Below are 6,665 nucleotides of genomic sequence, written 5' to 3'. Positions count from 1 at the left end.
CATTCTTCCCTTTTGGTGGTTACGACAGTGTTTGTCTTCTCAAAGACGAATCAGGAGACATACAATCGGCCGGTATCAGAGCAACAATGGGCAGGATTTCTGATATTGTTCCCGGATTTGGTGCTTCCACGTTAATTTGGAGTCAAAATGTACTCCTAAATACTTGACTGTTTGTGCCAGCTCGATTTCCGCCCCTGCTAAGGTGGGTAGCGTATAGGAATATAACTTGTCCAGTCTTCCTTGCGTTCACCGTGAGTCCATTGCGGAGGCACCAACTGCGGATTTCATGCAGAGTTGCATTCAAGCGGTCACATACTGTGTCCGCAAACTTGCCGGTATTTATTACGGCTAGGTCGTCCACAAATGCTTGCGCGAAGACTTTTTTGTCCTCCAGGAGCCACAGCAGGGTTTCCATTACCAAGAGCCATAACAGTGGAGAGAGAACCCCTCCCTGTGGGCAGCTCCTGAGATATCCTGCTTCAATAGACTTCTGGCCGGCCAATATGTGCATTCCATGCTGTCTTGCCGCATCACAAATTGCAGCGAATGAGGCATAATTGAAGGTACCTTTGATGTCCATGAATGCACCTTAGGGGCGTTCTTTTTCGAACATCGCCTTTTCAATTATTGCCGTAAGTTCATGGAGTGCTGTCTCCGTGGATTTGCCTTTCTGGTAGGCGTGTTGCCTATGGTAAAGTGGCCACTTAGGAATGTGTGTATCTCTTACGAACCGATCTACTAATTTTTCTAGTCCTTTTAGTAGGAAGGACGATCGACTGTTCGGTCGGAACCTTTTGCTTATGTGTAGCTGGTTTGGGAATGAATAACACTTTCACATCACGCCTGTTAATTGGAATATAAGAGTGGACTAGGCGTGCACGATGTATATGTAGATCCAGCGCATCCATTTCCTCTAGAACTAATGTAGGAATGATGCCATCCGGACCTGCAGCCTTGTATCTATGGAACGAGTTAAATGCCCATTTTATTCGCTGTAATGATTCTACTTTGCATACCAGATTCTTCTCTTGGTTGAGGACTGCATGCAAATGTCGGCCCCGAGATTTGAATGCTGGGTGGGAAGTGCACTTTAAGCAAATGGTTTGTAAACGTAAATAACCCAGTTTCTGGCTACGTTCTTTAACCAGAATCCGTTTCAGCTTTGAGGTCGCATCAAAAGGGTTCTAGCAATGGATTTAATGCGCTTCCCAGGGATCGTGACTGGGGCGCTCAATTCTTGTATCAGGTGTATAAATATCCTGCAGCTATTGATCCGACGACTGATAAGTGCAGCCGTCGCTTTACAATGCTGCAAATTTATTTGGGAAATGTGGCACCTCATCTACGCTTCAGATGAAGATGCTGCGGCCTGTCCGTCCCCAATGGTTTTAAAAGCCGACACTTGTAACGTGGCGGTCCCTAGCCCGTAGTAGAGCCGGCAGCCCGATTTTTCGCGAACCTTCTTAACCTCGGGTTCGGGAACGCCAATAGTGAGAAAAGTTCCCGGCCTATGGGCCTCCCCCTCCTGTTTTGCTGCCTAGCAGCATCTAGGTGGAAGCATTGAGGTTATTCTGCTCACCCAGTTCTTCCAGAACTCCAGCACCATTCCGCTCTTCTTCTGGAAGCCAGAGGAAACAGGATGGTGGCTAACAGACACATTTCAGGGTTAGTCGCGCACCCTAACACCCATCGTTGAGGGAAGAGCAGTACTGCCTAAGCCACTCGTTCGTGTCTTCGTCTGCAAAGTTTAGCCGTAACATTTCACGGTACACGCCAACCGACTCAAAGCAAAGGTTAATGCCTTGCGAGGATGTAGTTCACACTGCTCAGTGTCGTAAGCGGATGGATTAGAGTCATAATACAAAACCCATCCATCAGCTTCGACAGCTTTGGCTGCAAATGAAATGCTAGCCGCTGCCGGCCAAGCCCTCTTTGGTGTCTTTTGTGTCAAAGAGCTGGCATCGTCTGAAGACCACTGTAGCTTCGGTTTTCACTTAGTCGCAGGTGCCCCGAACGATCCTTTCCCCTCAAGCTTGGCACAGCCCGTGGGTTGTGATTTTCCCGGAAGCGGTTTGCCCGAAGGCGAATTGCCCGAAGGCGAATTGCCCGAAGGCTATTTGCTGTCTGTGTACAAGTGCTTACCCATGGGCAAGACTTTAGCCTCAGCAGTGACGCCGATTGGAGCCTGGGATCAGGAGGGCTGACAGAAGCAGCCTGCTTCGGACCGTCCGTTAAGGACTGGGGCCCAATTAGATTGGTTCACACCTGTCTAAGTAGAGAATCTGAGTGTAGACTCAGGTTCTGGCATGGCTGCCATGGCTTCAGTTTTATCGGAGAAAATAAGTCGATTTCGGCAGAGCCCCTTTTTACCGAGACAAGGCTAATTGAAACTGGGGGTCGCCTGGTACCCAGAGTTCACGTCTACGGCCACATCTTAATACCTGTGACCATTCAGCTCTCAACACAGTAGTCACACCTTGACTTGGGGTTTTGATTACCGCTTGACTTCACCCCCCATTTTCTGGAGGATCTTTCTTACTGAACTCCCTTACCACGACTAGGTAGTTAATCGTCGTCCTAAGTCTTGCACTTTAATTTTTAGTAAATTTGTAATGCGACAGAAAGATGCACCGACACAACTTCAGCAATTTAGAGTTAACCCTACTGAATTCAATATGCGTAATATGAGGCACGATAAAGGTGAGTGGGCGAGAAAACCTTCAGGTTGACTTGCAGGAATGTGTGCAGGTCAAATAGCAATTGTTTATATGGGAAAGCATAGGATCTAAAGGTGATAACTCTCCTTTTTTAATTTTTTTTTACGTTACTTAAGTGGAGTTCAAATAAGTATTTCAAATCCAGTCTACCAAGTCCTTTTCTGTTATATTGCCTTGAAGGATGGAATCCAAAATATTGGTTTATTCTTGTTTGTTAGTTCTTGGTAATTGATTCGCTTCGATCTTCCGAAAAATATATGGTGATGCCAGGCGCATCATTGGAGGGCAGTAGGACCGCTGAGACCTCCCGGAGCGAGGCGGCAGACGGACTAGTGGTTTCCAGCCTGGAATCCACAGCCGTCAAACTGAGTGTAGCGAGTTCCAGACATAGTACTCCTGACCAGAAACCCTCGACGTTGGGAGATCCCTCAAAAGTAAAGACCGGCAAGAACGTTGATCATCGGAAATTGGTTAAGAAGCGAAGGACCACTGGTGACCTACTCAAAAACCAGTACCAGAAGACCATGCATATTCTCAGCAAGATTACTAAGAATAAGGAGGCCGATACTGTCGACGAGCGGGATGAAATAAACCTCGCTAAATACCAGGCGATTGTTGAGGAATGCAACCACAAAAGCCTGGCAGACGAGCAGGAGACGAAACTCATCGATCATCTCAAGACAATTCCGAACAAAAATACAAGCGGAATAGAGTGAACAAGAGCTCGAACGCTAAGTAACATCTGAAACGACGTAACCAGAAGCCACTTACCTGTAGCGCTGGCAGATGGTAATTCCGCTAGCGGCAAACTAGCGCGGGAAGTGTGGACTAGTGTTAAGGCCAAGCTGTCGAAGATGGTCATTGAACATCTTCTGGACACCGAAACAAAACAGGATCCATCCCGCGCTTTGATTCCTCTCAGGTCGTCCGGGGGATTCATGTTATAGCTTGCGAGGACCAATTCTCACGGGACGTTTTCAGTTCATGCGTCGCTAAGACCAGCGACGGCTGGGAGGGAGTAAAGCTCAGTGTCATCCCCTACGACGAGATTCCCAGCAGGCCGGTTGCTCGCATCTGATTGCCCAAGATCCGCATGGATAGACTATAAAGTGCGGTTCGGAGTCAGGAATGCAAAGGTAAAAGTTTCCGTTCTTCAAAACTGAACGATGACCTAGATTCAATCGAAGTCGCCAACGAACTATTGGAAGAGATAAAGATTGACAGTCCGACGGAGACCGACGAAACCCACACGATCATGCTTAGGGTAATCCAGATAAATCTGTAGCACCCAAAGTCCCTCTCGGCTAATATGCTTGGTTTCCTCCTGGAGGAAGACAGCAATATCGCATTATACCGGGGCCTTCGGTCGAAGGCGACCGAACCACCAAAGGGCTCCAAAGCAAATACTTTAATTTATTCCAGAGCACAGAAGGCACTGATCAGGACAAAACTAAAGCATATATTCTCGCGCTTTTCTGTGTCCGAGCCTGAATTCCAGGAACCTAGTCGTGATCGAACTGGAACAGGCGGGGACGTAGAACGTGTATATTTCCTCGGCTTACATGGGTCAAGACCGATCAGTTCCGCCTGAAGAACTACAACATTTCACGAACACCATAACAACAAAGAAGGCCAACCTGTTGATAGGCTGCGAAGCCAATGCAAAGTATACCCTTTAGGCATTTGGAAATCAACGAAAGAGGTGACTCATTCTTTGATTTTATTATTATTTCAGATCTATCTTTGTGCAACAGGGACAGTACACCAACCTTCTATTTCCCTAGCTCGGAGAATCACCCTCATCTCTTTCGTGTTGAAAACCCTAGAGTGCGTCCTGGAAATCCATTTAAGGGTGATTATGAAGAGAACGTCTTTCTCTAAGTCCCAGCATGCCTACCTCAAAGGAACATCCACAGAAACCGCCATCCACGAGGTAATTGGCACGGTTGAGCCGTCACTGCAGTGCAAACAGTATACCCTAGCTGCCTTCTTGGATATTGAGGGAGCTTTCAACAATATTTGTACCCACGCCATCAAGGAAGCCTTGACTAGTATTGGATTGGAGGGGTATCTTACGCATTGGATTATATCCATGCTTAGTTCCAGGATAATCTAGTCAGACCTGGGAGGCATTTGACCAAAGCAACAAAGGCATCCTAGATGAAGTAATTCGGAAAATCTGGGGATTTCTCACGGACTATGCCACACGAAAGCTGAACTTCACGAAAGACTTTCCTGTGGACTTTCCAACCAAGACGCAGTGAAAAACCGGCGGCGTATTGCAAGGTTATGCCACAGTATTCTTCGCCGACGGATCAAAGACGTTCTGTGGAATCGGTACGGGTACGAGGGTTTTTTCGACAACACACCGTGTATCCGAGTCGCAGGGTCTCCCAGGTTTCACCAGTGTATTCGAAGCGGAAGTACTGCGGAAGTACTGGCGTTACTGAAAACCTGTCGATGTCGGAAGCATGATCTGAGCCCCAAGCGTAACAGCCAGGTGGCCATAAAGACCTTGTACTCAGCGACGACATCCTCCAGCTTGGTGGGGCAGTGCTGAAATGGGCTAAACAGTCTGGGCGGCACGCGGGGCTCTGCTCTTGCGGTTCTTCGGCGGGTACAATCAGTGTCTCGCTGGCGACTATCAACGGCGGAATCTACCCCCACTACTCAGCAGCCGCAGACCTTAGATGGCGAAGGCTTACCACCTGTGCCAAACTAAGGAGGATCTGACCCGCTTATAACAAAATCCAATCACGAGAACTCCTTTGCCAAACGTGTACAAAGAATACGGCGGTCTGCACGGGGCACTGGCCCATAGCAGACCATCCTGTCAGGCTCAGCCTACCCTACAATTCGCATTGCTGAAACTGCGGAAGAGTAGGGGAGACTGTCAGGCACTTCTTTTGTGATTACCCAACTCTCGCTAGAGTCAGGCTACGGACACTGGGTAAAGCATTCTTTGAGTCCTTATTGCAATGGAAATTTTTTACTAAGTTCATTCTGAATTTTCACGTGGATGTTGTTACTTCGTCTTTTGTTTAGTTTTAATTTGAAAAAATAGGTTTACGTGATTTTGGAGTTAATTCATTTATTTTAAGGCGTTCAGGGATGATATTGAGGCAAACACTTATTTTTGCTAGTCCAAAAGTAAGACTAGTTTGTGATTGTTTACTGCTCTGAATAAGCTAGATGACCGTGTGATTATACGTTACTGAAAAACTGTGAAACCTATTTTCAGAATGTTTAATTAAGTGGACAAGGGAGTTTGTTCTATTTAAAACGCAAAACGAAAATGGTCGGTAAAGGGCGTGAATCATGCTCAATCAATACTGCCACATTGGATATTTTTTAGTATACAAGAAATTTGTAGAATTATTTTACTCAAGCAATAAGGAACTATGATATAACTCCGCCATGCTATTAATATAGTATGCTGGTCCCAAGCCCAGGTAAAGGAGGAGGGTTTGAGGCAACGTACTCTGTACTATCCTCAGTAAAACAAAAATAAAATGCTGAGATCAGGGAAAGAGATAAATAGAGTATAGTTGGAGTTATCCTACTATGCTAAATCCTACCTGATCTCTCTTGGTGACGGGCCCCGCGACAGGTCGACCAAGAAAATGCATACAATGTCGTTACAAACATGATGATCGGATTGAGTCACAAGCCTCGGAGAAATGCTAGGGCGTCCACCTCAGTCGACGCGGCAGGACGGGCCCCGGTCCTGTCGAGAAATGGGCAAGGGTTTTTGATGCATGGACGGCGTCAGGACATAAGCAAGTTAGTCCGAACACAACAAACAAAACAAATACGTGTCTGCACGCTAAATGTTGGTACCCTAACTAGAAAGACGGAGGAACTCGCAAGAGCCCTTCGGAAAAGGTGCATTGACATCTGCGCTCTGCAAGAAACCCGATGGTCTGGTGCCAAAAGCTGCGACATTGA

The sequence above is a fragment of the Hermetia illucens genome, chromosome 1 (genome assembly GCF_905115235.1).
Source record: "Hermetia illucens chromosome 1, iHerIll2.2.curated.20191125, whole genome shotgun sequence".
NCBI classification, from domain to species: Eukaryota; Metazoa; Arthropoda; class Insecta; order Diptera; family Stratiomyidae; genus Hermetia; species Hermetia illucens.
This window is presented reverse-complemented; position numbering follows the sequence as displayed.